Source organism: Magnolia sinica, chromosome 11 (assembly GCF_029962835.1).
Source record: "Magnolia sinica isolate HGM2019 chromosome 11, MsV1, whole genome shotgun sequence".
NCBI classification, from domain to species: Eukaryota; Viridiplantae; Streptophyta; class Magnoliopsida; order Magnoliales; family Magnoliaceae; genus Magnolia; species Magnolia sinica.
The window spans coordinates 45,066,058-45,080,733 of record NC_080583.1 but is presented as its reverse complement, the minus strand read 5'-3'; positions in this window follow the sequence as shown (position 1 = coordinate 45,080,733).

Genomic DNA, 14,676 nt, shown 5'->3' with positions numbered 1-14,676 from the left:
CAACTTGCTTAGTATATCACAAATATGTGATAATAACCATAATGTTCGGTTTTCTAATCAAAGCTGTGAAATACTAAATAATAAGGGTTCTGTAATATTAACTGGACGTAGAACGTCTGAAAATTGCTATATTATTAGTGAATCCAGCTCATCTAATCAAACATGTTACATGGTCCATACAGACGAGACTGATTTATGGCACAAACGTCTTGGACATGTACATTATCGAAATTTATATCGATTGAGCAAACGAGAACTTGTAAGAGGTTTACCCAAACTTCAGAAATTAGATAAAATATGTGGTGAGTGCCAGATAGGCAAACAAACAAAGAACTCACACAAAAAGGTGAATTCAAATACCACATCAAGACCACTCGAACTTCTCCACATGGACTTGATAGGACCTACCAGAACGGAAAGTCGTGGTGGTAAAAAGTATATCTTGGTAATAGTTGATGACTTTACCAGATTCACTTGGGTAGTCTTCTTAAGGGATAAATCAAACCCTTGAAGAAGTAAGAAAAGTTCTCAAAAGGATTCAAACTGAAAAATCTTCTCAAATCAAGTAAAATTCGTAGTGATCATGGATCCGAATTTGAGAATAGCAATTTTGAGAAGTTCTGTATCGACCAAGGAATATTACATGAATTCTCTGCTCCCAAAACTCCACAACAAAATGGAATTGTAGAAAGGAAGAATAGGGTGCTTCAAGAAATGGCTAATGTCATGTTGAATAGCATGAAGCTCTCTAAAAATCTTTGGGTCGAAGCAGTCAACACAGCTTGCTATATTATTAACCGAGTCTACACAAAAAAGATAATAATAAGACGGCTTACGAATTGTGGTTCAATAAAAAGCCTACTGTTAAATACTTTCGAGTTTTTGGCAGGAAGTGCTATATTTTACGTGATCGTGAAAATTTGGGAAAGTTCGATACGAAGAGTGATGAAGGTATTTTTCTAGGATACTCTTTAAACAATGAGCTTATAGGGTCCTGAACAAAAGGACTGGTGTGATTCAAGAATCCATTAATGTTGTCATTGATGATCATTTAAACACACCAACTTCTAATTCGATAATGATGAAGTACTAATCATTGATAAACCCGATACTTCATCAAATCAAACTGATTCTGAGTTGAGGACCGTTAAAGATCATCCAACCACACAAATTCTTGGAAACCCTCTCACCGGTGTTCGCACCGTAGACAACTTGAGGATATATGTAATTATGTATGTTTTACATCCCAAATTGAACCATCTAACGTAAAAGAAGCGCTAACTGATGAGAAACCGGATTGTTGCGATGCAAGATGAACTCAACCAATTCATAAGAAATGATGTTTGGTATCTCGTACCAAGACCTAAAGATAAACACATCATTGGAACAAAATGGATTTTCAAAAATAAGTCCGAATGTGGAAATATAATTAGAAACAAGGCTAGACTGGTGGTACAAGGTTATACTCAAATTGAAGGGATTGATTTCGATGAAACCTTTGCACCGATAGCACGTCTTGAATCTATCGGACTATTTATATCCATTGCATGTTTTAAAAAGATAAAGATCTATCGATGGATGTAAAAAGTGCTTTTCTAAATGGCGATTTACATGAAGAAGTCTATGTTGAATAGCCAATGGGATTTGAAGATTCCAAAAATACTGATCATGTATATCGGCTTAAAAGGCACTTTATGGATTAAAACAAGCACCTAGGGCATGGTATGAGAAACTAACGAAATTTCTTTTAACTCATAATTTTCAAATGGGATCAGTTGATAAAACTCTGTTTGTTAAAAAACAAAATGATCATATCTTAATGGTACGATTTATGTTGATGATATCATTTATGGATCAACTTGTACCGACTTAACTACTGAGTTTGCAATTTGATGAAATCTCAGCTTGAAATGAGCATGGTTGGGGAATTGACTTATTTCCTTGGATTGCAAGTAAAGCAACAATCTGAAGGAATATTCATTTCTCAATCTAAGTATGCCTTGAATCTAATCAAGAGATTTGGATTTGAGAATGGCAAGAATTTCGATACTCCTATGAGTACTACCCTGAAACTATCAAAAGACTCTAATGGTAAAAATGTTGACTCAAAACTTTATCGGAGTATGATTGGTAGTTTGTTATATCTAAATTCTATTATACATGATATTTCTCTAAGTGTTGGTATTTTCTCAAGATATAAATCTGATCCAAAAGAATCTCACTAGATTTCTGTCAAGCGAATTATTAGATATGTCGCAATCGTAAATCTCGGTCTCTGGTATCCTCATGAAACCAATGTTCAATTAGTTGGGTACTGGGCTGGTAATCTAGATGATAGAAAATCAACCAGTGGTGGTTGTTTTTTTATTGGAAATTGTCTAGTTTCCTGGTTTAGTAAGAAACAAAATTCTATTTCACTTTCAACAGCTGAAGCTGAGTATATTGCAGCTGGTAATGCATGTACACAGCTTGTCTGGATGCAACGAATGCTAAGTGATTATGGAATTAAACAGGATTCTATGTTATTACATTGTGATAATTCCAGTGCGATAAATATTTCAAAAAATCCTATTCAGCATTCTCGTACTAAGCACATTGACATTAGATTTCATTATATAAGGGAATTAGTAGAAGAAAAAGTTATATCTCTAGAATATATTCCTACTGAAGATCAACGTGCTGATATTTTCACAAAACCTCTTGATAAAAGCAGGTTCAAAAAGATGAAATTTGATCTTGGCATGTGCATTTTAAACTGATAATTTATGCCTTCTTGTATATTATTGTATATATTTGCTAGATTAAATTTCAATTTTTGTGTATATTGCAAGATATTGAATTTTTGGGGTTTGTACGACCAGTCGTGAGTATACACGACCAGTCGTACTACGACCGGTCGTAGATACCCACGACCAGTCGTGGAGCACGGATTTCACTTCATATTGGGGATTTTTCACTTTCTTCCTCATTTCTTCTTTCTTCTCCTTGGAGCCGAACTTCGACTCGTCGAACCCATCCTTCAAGTTCTTCAAGGTTAGTGTTCCAAATCTGTTTTTTTTTGCATATTTGTGTCAAGATTGCTTCCTTTTCTCTCTTGAAGCTTTCTATCTTGAAAATCATTGAGATTTGGGGTTGAGATTTTGAAAAATCTGTTTTGAGCAAACCCTCTTCTTAATCCTTTGCAACTTCTTTATTCCTTTAAATCCTTGTTGCAAATGGCTTCTAGAGGTAAGAAAACTATTTCACGTGGTCCTTCTTCTTCCTCCAGATCTACCCCTTTATCTAAACGTCATCTTCTTATTCCCAATGATGATCCATCATTTGTTAAGGACATTAGATCTCGTAAGGTTATCGTTGAACATCCTGTTGATGTCAATCATATTGCTCCATTTGACATCCTTCCTATGCTTGAAGCTGTAGGTTGGACTAACTTATTGCATTGGGGTGGGCCTGCATACCGGTCCATTGCCCAATCCATGTTTTCATGTATTAGTGCATTTTCACAGGATAATTTCACTTTTCAAATTTCTACTAGAGAAGGGCCATTTGACGTTGATCGTCATTTAATTTCAGCCCTTATGGAAATTCCTGTGAATGATGAGGGTATTCCAATTCATAATTTAACTGATAAACCCTCAATGGCTGAAAAACGTATGCTAACTAAAGACTTGTGCAATATGGATGTTCAATGGACTCAAAAAGGGAATGCGCTCCCCGCAAGGTATTTGTTACCCAAATACAGAATTCTTCACAGAATCTTTGTGTCTAATCTGTATCCTCGATCGGGTAATAAATCTGATTTAACTTCATTTATGGTTCGTGTTATCCATGCTATCTCAAATGGTACTCAGATTTGTTTACCTTCCTTAATCTGTCATTTCATTCTTCAGTTTCGACTCCATCCTGGTCATAGTGACATTCCATTTGCATACTTTATGACTGTATTGGCTACTCATATGTTAGTCGATATGCCTGTTGATGAAGCACCAATCCATCATCTGATCTTCAACAATACAAATATTAATAAGATGAAGTTGGATCTGCTTCCTGAACAAGGTGGTGGTGTTGATGGTGGTCTTGAAGAAGCTGGTGTTGATATTAATATGGATGATATTCTTGAGGAACTGGATTCTGACTCTGCTAATGATCCAGATTTTGTACCATCCGATGTTGATGCACGTCTGAGTGCATTAGAAGGTAGAGTTGAGGATATAAATGTTAAGTTGGAAAACATGTCTGTTGCTCATGATTTGCAATTCAAGTATATGCGCAAATATCTTAGGCGCTTAAACAAAGGCATGCACCAACTTGATCCTTCTATTCCTGCTCCATCTTTAAGTTCTAATTCTGACTAGTTTCTATGAAACTTTTGGTATGTAATATCTTTATTACTTAGCTCTTGTTTGATTGAGTTTGAGTTGGATTCTATGCTGGATGTTTGTTCTTAATGTAATATTTATGCTGGATATCTGTGATGCTATCTTGAGTATCTCTATGACTCTTTTGCTATACTCTATTTCCTCCTCATGTTTACTCTCATTCCTTTATTTAGTTCTCCTTTGTCATCTTGTGACAAAAAGGGGGAGAATGGTTTGTTGTTAATGTGATTGTGAGAGGAGTAGCATTGGTTATGTTACTCAGGGGGAGTGGGGTGTCAAGAAGAATGTATGTTGATTATTGATTTGCATGTATTAACCAGTTGTTTTACTTTTGTTTGGTTATGTGTTTTTGTCACTAATTTGACAAAGGGGGAGATTGTAAGTGCTATAGTTTATATCCCTGTTTGTTGTCAAATTTGTGGTGCCAAAATCACTGTTATGTTATATATAACCTGCTTAAGTGAAGCTCTCTCAAGGATCAACATATATGAACAAACTAAGCTCACATCAAGCAAAGCTCTCAAGTACAAGACTCAGGATCTTGAATGAAAGAACTGATCACAAGACAAGATCTTGAATGCAAGAGCTGCTCACAAAACAAGACTCAAGCCGAAAAGAAAGTACAAGGCAAGACTCAAGCTGAACTCAAGACTCAAGCTGAAACTCAAGAAAGTACAAGGCAAGACTCAAGCTGAACTCAAGATCAAGCTGAAACTCAAGCCACTTTCATGATTGAGCTACTTCAAGGTTTAATCTACATCAAGACTTCAAGGCTCATTCTTCATGGTCTCTTGTTTCAATGTCCATACTTCATGATTGAGGTTTGTTTGACCATAGGATGACCTTAGAAGTAGGTCATTTCGGATACATAAGTCGAATGTTATTTTACATGTGATTGGTCTGTTCTTCGACTAGTCCTAGGGCTTCTTCGACTAGTCCTAGACTTGCTTCGACCAGTCTAAGAAAATCCTCGACCAGTCGTAAGTTTGTTACATATTCCGGATAAAATCTGTTAGCCTTCGACTAGTCCAGGAATCTGTTCGACCAGTCGTAGGAACAGTGTCGACTGATCTTCGACCAGTCGTAGAATCTACGACTCGAAGTCCAGCGAACTTTGCAGGACCTACGACCAGTCGAAGGAAACCTACGACCAGTCGTAGGTGACCTACGACCAGTCGTAGGAGGGCTACGACCAGTCGTAGAACGGTCTGCGCTTATCCCGCCTAATCTTTCAAATATCTGTTAGAGCTTCGACTAGTCGTAGAGCACTCTAGACCAGTCGAAGACCTGATCTTTTCACTTATAAATAGTGCACGAATCTCAGAAGAAATCATCGATTTAATTATAGTATTCAAGCCAATCTTCGTCGAACTTCTGAGAGATAATTCTGCGCTCCATCTAAGCTAAGTGTGCTTATTTAATATCTTCTTTCCTTAGCTTTATTTTAATTGATTTTGTTTCTAATATTCCAATCTGATTTGAAAAGAGGAATTGTTATTCCCTTTCTTTGGAATCAAAATCAATTAAGGCAAGCCCTATTTGGTTTAATTTAAAATCTATTAGAATTAGAACCATTGTAATCGAGTACTGGACATTGAACTTGGACATTCAATCATCTACTTTGATTTGGTTCTACCGGGCTGCTACAACGAAGAAGATATTCAGGTATTTTACATATTGTAAATTCCTTTCTATTATTTTGGTTTCTTTCAAGATTTGCCAGAAAAATCTTGTTATATTGGTTATCTGAGGAAAGCCAGGAAAACTCAGAAGTGGGGGTTTTTTTAATTATGTAAGCCCACATACAAAGACACAATTGTAAGGGTTTTAGGTGAACCTGGGAAAACCTATCTTTAGTGAACGCTAATATCCCCTGTGTGAGGATATTAGGAGTGGAGTAGCTTTTTGTGTGGCTGTTGGATAACAGTTGGTGAACACACAGGCGAACCACTATAAATCCTTTGAGTTGTGGTTGATTGATTTATTCTTTTAATTGTTTTTATTCTTTTTGTGGGATGTATGTATGGTGGTGAATGTTGTAATTATTTCAAGCTTTGTGAGAATGTTGTAATAGCTTAGAATTTACTTTCTGTTATTCCTTTATAAGCTTGTTTTTCAATTTCATTTTGAAAGTTGTTCCAGCAAGGTTGCCCTGCCATTTTTATGGTGTATGGCTGTCCCTAGAACAATACATTTTTAATTACAAGTTATTTCAATTCAGTTTGTATTTCTTTTTATATTCCTCTTCGATTTGAGACTTGATACAAAGACCTTTCTAGAAATAAGGTTGTCCTACCATAAACTCTGTTTTTGGTGTAAGGTTGTCCTTAGAACAACGTTTGTATCAACCTCTCAAGATCTGAATTTTGAGGTCATTTTAATTTACTGCATTGTAATTTACTTTGGCTATCATTTACTTTTAAATTCCGCTGTTATAAGTTTTTATTTGGCATTGTCCTATTCACCCCCCCTCTAGGACATATAGCTTGGCCTTTTCACATGCCTCTCAACCAAACACCTTCTTTGAATGCTTCCGTCATTGCCATATACTCTACTTCAGTTATGGAAAGAGCCACCATGGACTGAAGTTTTAACATCCAACTGATCACTCCACCTGATAATACAAACGTATAACATGAAGTCGATTTTTTGTAATCCACACTTCCTGTATAATCTGAATCTACATACCCTACCAACTTTGCTCCTGTCTTCTCAAAAGATAATACGTAGTCTGTAATACCTCGAATGTATTGAAGTAGTCATTTCGCCGCTTCCCAATATTGCTTGTCGGGATTTGACATGTATCTTCTCACAACACCAACTGCATATGAAATATCCAATCTTATACAGACCATGACATACATTAAACTGCCTACAGAATTCGAATAAGGCACACGAGACATATCCTACTTTTCTTCATTTGATTTACGACCTTGTTTTGAGGAAAGCTTGAAGTGAGCTGTGTGGGGAATGCTCACCAGCTTTGCTTTGTCCATCTCATACTTAATCAACACCTTCTTAAGGTATTTTATATGTGATAACCAAAACTTACTCCTCTTCCTATCTCTATAAATATTTATGTCGAGAAACCTCTTTGCAGTCTTTCATCTCGAATGTCCCTGATAATCGAGTCTTCAGTACATCGATTTCGGACATGTTATGACTGGCGATCAGCATGTCATCAATATACAATACAAGGATGATGAACTTGCCATCACTCAATGTCTTGTAGTAGACACAATCATCGTATTCACTCCTAGTAAAATTTTGAAACAACATGAAAGAATCAAATTTTTTATACCACTGTCTAAGCAACTATTTTAAGCCATATAACGACCTTATTAACTTACAAACCTTGTTCTCTACCCCTTTAACTTCGTAACCTTCTGGTTACTTCATGTATATCTACTCTTCCAATTTCCTATGTAAGAATGTAGTCTTCATGCCCATCTGTTCCAACTCAATATCATATTAGGCAATCGGTGCCAACACGAATTTGATTGACACTTTCTTTACAACCGGCTCGAATATCTCTGTGAAGTCAATGCCTTCTCTCTGAGCGTAACCCTTCGCTACCAACCTTGCTTTCTATCTATCTTATTTCTTCTTAAAGATCCACTGGAAGCTTCACCAGCTCTCATGTGTTATTCTTCTATAAAGAGTCCAATCCATCATCCATTGTTGTCTTCCACTTTTCTGAATCAGGCTCATTAAGAGCATCCTAAATAGTAGACGGGTCCCCCTCATCTATAATGAGAGTATATGTAATATTAGAGTCGTCCTTGTATCTTACTAGTAGCCTGCGATCTCATGGTGGATTTTCTTAAGTGGTTGCTACACCTCTTCGTGTACTTCTGTCTACGCATCTATCTCAACCTACGTATCATATGTGTTAATCTGAACGTCCACCACCAACCTTTCCATTTATTGTTGCTCCTCTTGATCATTCTTGCGGAATAGGAAGCCTTCGTCGAATTTGATGTCCCTACTAATAACGATTTTGCATGTGACACAGTCATACAACCTGTATCCCTTCACACCATCACCATAACCGACAAGATATACTTTTTGACTCTATGGTCTAGCTTATCTCTCTCAACTGACGGTATATAAGAGTAAGCTTTACAACCAAAAATATGTAAATTTGAATAGTCCACTTTATGACCACTCTATACTTCCTCTAGAATTTTACATTCAATAGCTGTAGAAGGAGACCGGTTCACCAAATAGCATGTCGTGTTAATAGCCTCAATCCATAAGTCTATGCCCAACCCAGTATTATTAATCATGCATCATGCTCTTTGCAAGAGAGTTTGATTCATCCACTCAGCCACACCGTTTTGCTCAGGTGTGTGGCGCACTATGTTGTGCCTAATGATCCCTTCATCCTTACAAAATTGACTAAATTCACCTAAAGTAAACTCACCGCCATTATCTTTCCTTAATACCTTTACCTTTCACCCTAACTACTTTTCCACTATGGCCTTCTATTGTTTAAAATTGATGAAAACCTTGGATTTATGTTTCATGAAATAAATTCAAATTTCTAGGAGTATTCGTCAATGAATGCAACAAACCATGATGACCCTTCAGCAGAAACCACGTGTGACGGCCCTCAGACATCATAATGCACATAGTCAAGCACACCCTTACATATATGTTTTCCATATTTAAAAGATAACCTAGATTGTTTACCATATATATATATATATATATATATAATGATCGCATATATTTAAATCAAGACTTTTAAAACTAGGAATTAAACAACGATCGGAAAGTACCTTCATGCCCTACTCGCTCATGTGGCCTAGACGTGCATGCTACATATGTGTAAACGTGGAATCCGCTACACTGCTGCAGCTCCACCTATTGATGTTCTCCCGATCAGCCTGTAAAGATTACTATGCCTTTGTGCTCTCATGACTACAAGCGCCCCTTTCGAAACCTTAAGGACCTAATTAAAATCGATGAACTTGCACCCTATAACTTCGAGTGCACTAAGAGAAATCTAATTCTTCTTCATGTCAGGAACATGCCTCACCTAAGTCAAGGTATGCTCCATTTCATCAAACATCTTGATACGGACAATACAAATAGCCACAATGTTACAGGCATTGTCATTGCCCATAAATATTGTCCACCATTGCACTCCTTATAACTGGCGAACCAACTCCGATAAAGAGTTATGTGATATGAAGCCCTTGTGTTAAGACTCACTCGTCTTTATGATTATCGTATAAGTGTCTGAGTATATACATTAACAACACATCACATCTGCTTATCTCTTCATCAGACATGGAAGTATTGGCCTCCCTGGAAGAGGACTCTTTATTCTCATTTTTGCTTTAGGATTTGTAAAATTCTTTTTCATGTGTCCTGACATCTCACAATCCTAACAGTTTAACTTTCCCTTGCTCTTGCCCTTGGATTTAGATCTTGATCTAGAGGATCCCATGTCTCACTCAGAATTTCTACCTCTCGTAAACAAAGCATCGGTAGAGGCCCCCATGCTACCATTCTTCTTTCTCATTGCCTTTCCCTAAAGGGCTGAGATAACAATATCAACATTAAGGGTTGTGTTACCGGTGCATAATGTGTCTTTAAAAAATTCATACGAAGCAATGAGAGAATTCAACAAGATACATGCCTGATCTTCTTCATCGACCATTACCTCCACATCCAACAATTTGCAAATCATCTTGTTAAAATTGCTAATATGGGCTTCAACATCTCCTCTCTCTGCTATCTTAAAGTTGAACAACTGCAGCTTCAACTGTAGGCAATTTTCAGGGGACTTCTTAGCATAGATGTCCTCTAACTTCACCCATAAACTTGCTGCAGTTTTCTCCCTCAAGACATTAAAGAGAACTTCATTCGTTAAGCACAATTGGATTGAGGATTTCGCTTTCTTATCCAGTTTCTTCCATTCATCATCATCCATAGATTGGGGTTGCTTCTCAAGGACCTCATCCAATCCTTGCTGAATCAACAGGTTAGTCATTTTGACCTTCCATAATTCAAAATTATTTTTCCCGGAGTATTTCTCAACTTCAAATTTAGGATTGATAACTATTGATACTCATTTTCAGATTTAAGCCTATGCCCCAATGATATCTCTAATACCACTTGTTGGGAGACCGCAGAAGCACACAGATATGAATCAAGTAGGGTAATCCAATCGCAGCAGGAAAGCACAATGCAAACACTCCAAATTTTAGCGTGGAAAACCCCTTTTGGGAATTAAAAAAATCACGACACAAAGTGACAGATATCATTATGAAAGCAGAAAATTATAAAAGTAGAGAGATTACTCGATTCGAACATCCTCGAATCAACCCACACTACACCCTTGAAACCATAAAACGAATTAGAAAGCCTTAGAATTACCTCCCAATCCCGATTAATTGCACTCAAATATATAGCCTTTGGAAGAATCACAATCAAAATAGGAAACATATCCCGCCCTATTTCTAAATGATTTACATCTTCAAAAACAACAAATTCAACTAATCAAATATACATGAACCCCATCTATGACTAATGTCAAAGCATGTACGCTAGTTCAATCCGTTCAATGACAATGATCGTGGGGATATTCCTTGGTTAAAAAATCAGACGGGTGGATTATCAAATTAGACTAGACTAATAAAAGAAATGGATGCATAAGAAAAGAAACCAATGATGTACGTTCAATATGCATATGTCACTGACTTGATGAGTGACCAGACCTATTTTTAGGATAGGTCATACATGTTAACGGGACTGTCCAGTGAACATACACTTTGGGGCCAGATATCAATCATAATAAGACCCATCACTTTCCAAATGATTGTGGTTCATTCATCTCATACAACACAAACCTCCCATATAAAAAATTAAGGTCATTTAGCATTTGTACAAATAAGAGCTCATTTGCTTATTTATGAAACATTATATTCTTTTATCAGACTTAGATTTTTTAGTAGAGCTGGGCAGGATCCAAACCAAACCGACGGATCCGACTTGTTCGAACTAGTCAGATCCAATCTAACCTAAGCCGAAAGCCAGGATCGGGTCGGATCGAGTAGACTCACTCAGATCCGATTGCACATCGAGTCGAGTTCGAGCCAATAGATAATCCGATCCGATTCGATCTAGTCGGGTAGTATAAATATATTTTTTTAACATTTACTTTTACCCCTCTTTCACCTGAACGGCGAACCCTAACTCATCCCTACCCGAGCAATGCCTCACCCATCTCGTGTAGGCCGCTAGTGGCCCGCCCTGGCTCGCTAGTGGACCGCACTTCATGGTCGGTCCCACCCTGGCTCACTGGTGGTCTGACTGAGGTCGAGACCTCGCTGGCTCGGTTGCAGCATCTGGCCCTGGCTCTCCTCCTTTCTCTCTCTCCCGATTTCCCTCCTCTCCTTCTCTCTCCTCCTTTCTCTCCCTCTTTCTCTCCCGATTCCCCTCCTCTCCTTCTTTCTCTCCCCCTTTCTCTCATAATTTCCCTCATGTTTCCTTCCTAGCATGAGAGTCTCTAACTCGGCTTGACTCAACCCAATCTGAATCAACCGTACAAACTTAACTCGATTCGAATCATTTTCCCTAACCAAGTCAGACTCAGTTCGAGTCAGGCCAACAAGGATTCGGATTGGATTGAGTCAGCCCTGCTAGACTCGTTCTCGGATCGGATCGAGTTCGGTTCAAGTTCTTGGAAAAATCAGATCGAGTCGAGTTGGACCCAATTCAGTCCGACTCAACTCGATGCCCACCTCTATTGTTTGGTAATCTTCTTGCTTAACATTTACTATTTTAAAAAGAGAATTTTAGCAAAAACTTCCTTATTATTATGAAATTTATATTCAGTTTTTTTTTTTTTTTAAAGAAAAGGCTTTGAAAGAAACTACCTCATCAATCCATGAATTTATTATTTCATTGCCTTTGTTGTTCTTTGATGGCGGGTTGGGCAAGTGTGCGAGCAAATGGGTCTACTCCTTGGGGCAGGCCTCACCATAGTGTTTGTATAAAATCCACCCTTGACCCCCAAGTCTATTACCTTATATTAGGCCAAGGGCCCAAAAATTACCCCGTTCTATGATTAATGTGGACCATATTTTGAAAATAGTGTACGGGACAATGGTCATCTTTCAAATTGTTTCAAATGGTATAACACACTTGAATCATAGGTAGGCCTGATTTTTAGGCCCCAAGCCTAAATTTTGGTGTGGAATCTAGTGGTTGGAGTGGATTTCATATAATCATCATGGTTAGTGCAGTAAAACTCAAAGGCTCGACGTATGTTTTCCAACTATTTTCTTCAATGTGGCCCACTTGAATTACAAATCAGCCTGATTTTTTTAGCTTTGGACCTAAACTAAGATTTAGTTATGCATCTAATGATCGGAGTGGATTTTGCATACACATCAAAATGGGCCCCGCCAAAAATCAAATCCCCATATCCTTATTCAACCATACGGAGATAATATTTAGGAAAAAATGGATGGGATGTGGGGGATTTTATTTCAACCTACCAATGATCACGTAAGATCTACAGGACCATTAGATATTTAGTCCCATATTAAACCTAGAAGAGCAAAAAAATTCAGGTTTACCCGTGATTTTGGTGGGCCACATCCTAAGGAATAGTTGAAAGAGAGATGTCCAACCTTAATATGTACAGGGCCCACTATGATAATTATATGAAATTCATTCCAACTATTAGATTTGACACAGAATTTTAGAACTATGGTGGAAAAATTATATCTCTCCATGATTGACATGGGGCCACACTAATGCTAATAGTTTTTAGGGCAAGCGTTACCTTGTGCATTATTTCCAAGCACATGATCCACTTGAATCATGAATGGAGCTGAGTTTTGGGCCTTTGGACTAATATAAGATGATGCACGTGGTAGTAAGGGTGAATTTTACATAAAAATCAATGTGGCCCACTTGAGCCATCGACTCATTTATTCCCATGGTTGTTGTACCTAACGAGAAGGTGGTTAGTGGAGTGATAATTATAACAATTAATCAGGTAACTTTTTGAAAAGGTATCAAAATGTAAAGTCAGTATTAACTAAGTAGATTTTTTTGTAAAAGTTTCCTTTAAAAAATAAAAGTTTTACTCATTAACTCCTCTAGAAAGAAAAGTTTATTTATGCATTAACAACATATTCTGCTAAAGTAGATGGACATTTTACTCCCTTCCCCCTTCTTTCTCATCTCTCCATGTGATGGATAATCAAAATCACAGGTGACTAAGGGTTTAGATTAGATATACTCGTGTGTGAGTAGGATGCACGAGTGTACCAGAGTCTACCTAGCTCAAGGGTTAATTGAATTGTTGGTGTCTCCTTCACCAGGATGAACAAATTGGATACTAAGATTGAAGATTTAGAGTCCTCTTGGATACCAATATTGTGCTCTATTCAATGATTAGTGAAAGGAAACAAGGCAAATCCTTCTAAATGAATTATTTTTCCCTTGTGACAATAGATGTGATACAACCTTAAAGACTTGTTCTTTCTCATTAAATAAGGCAAAACTGTTGCCGATTTCATTAGATATTAATATGATATGATGTTTATTACAATTGACAACTCGCAAGGCAACCAAATGAATAAATAAAATTGAAAAGGGATAAATACCTGATATGTATATCGGAATAGACAAATCGAGACAGGTGTGATTGACCAAATCAAAACTTAGAATATCACAATTTACAACTTAAGGTTATAGAAAGACTATATTTACACCTAACGTACTATAGCAGGAGCCGCTAGGCAGTAGCTAAACTAAACTATACTAAGCTATGCTAAGAAACATAAAAGCAAAGATAGATTAAAAAATAGATTGGTGTGCTTGGCATAGGGCCTTGAGCTCTTCTTCGATTGTTCCTGTTTATATATCGTTAAGGCAGTGAAACTCTCATTAGGTTTTTCTTGTTGCTTTGCGTTTACCTTTCTGGATTGGATATGGAAATCTTTGATTGATCCAAAGATGTCAGCTTGAGTTGGAAAGAAAAAGTCCCAACTGAACCTGAACTTGCTAGCTTCCCATATCTTCTTCTCGTAGTTGATAGGTCGCAAAGATCTTCGTGGTCTATTAAAGATTAAGTATGGGACCAATAAAGTTCCTATGAATTTGGACCACTAAATTATATTCTTAGAACCTCAAAGGCTAATCCAAAAGGGACCCACCTAAGAAATAGGGGTTGTTCGCCCGCAGGATCCACCAACATGATAGTTTGGAGTGTTGGAGAGAATAGATGAACATAATACATCACATCAAGATCTCTCACACTTTTGAG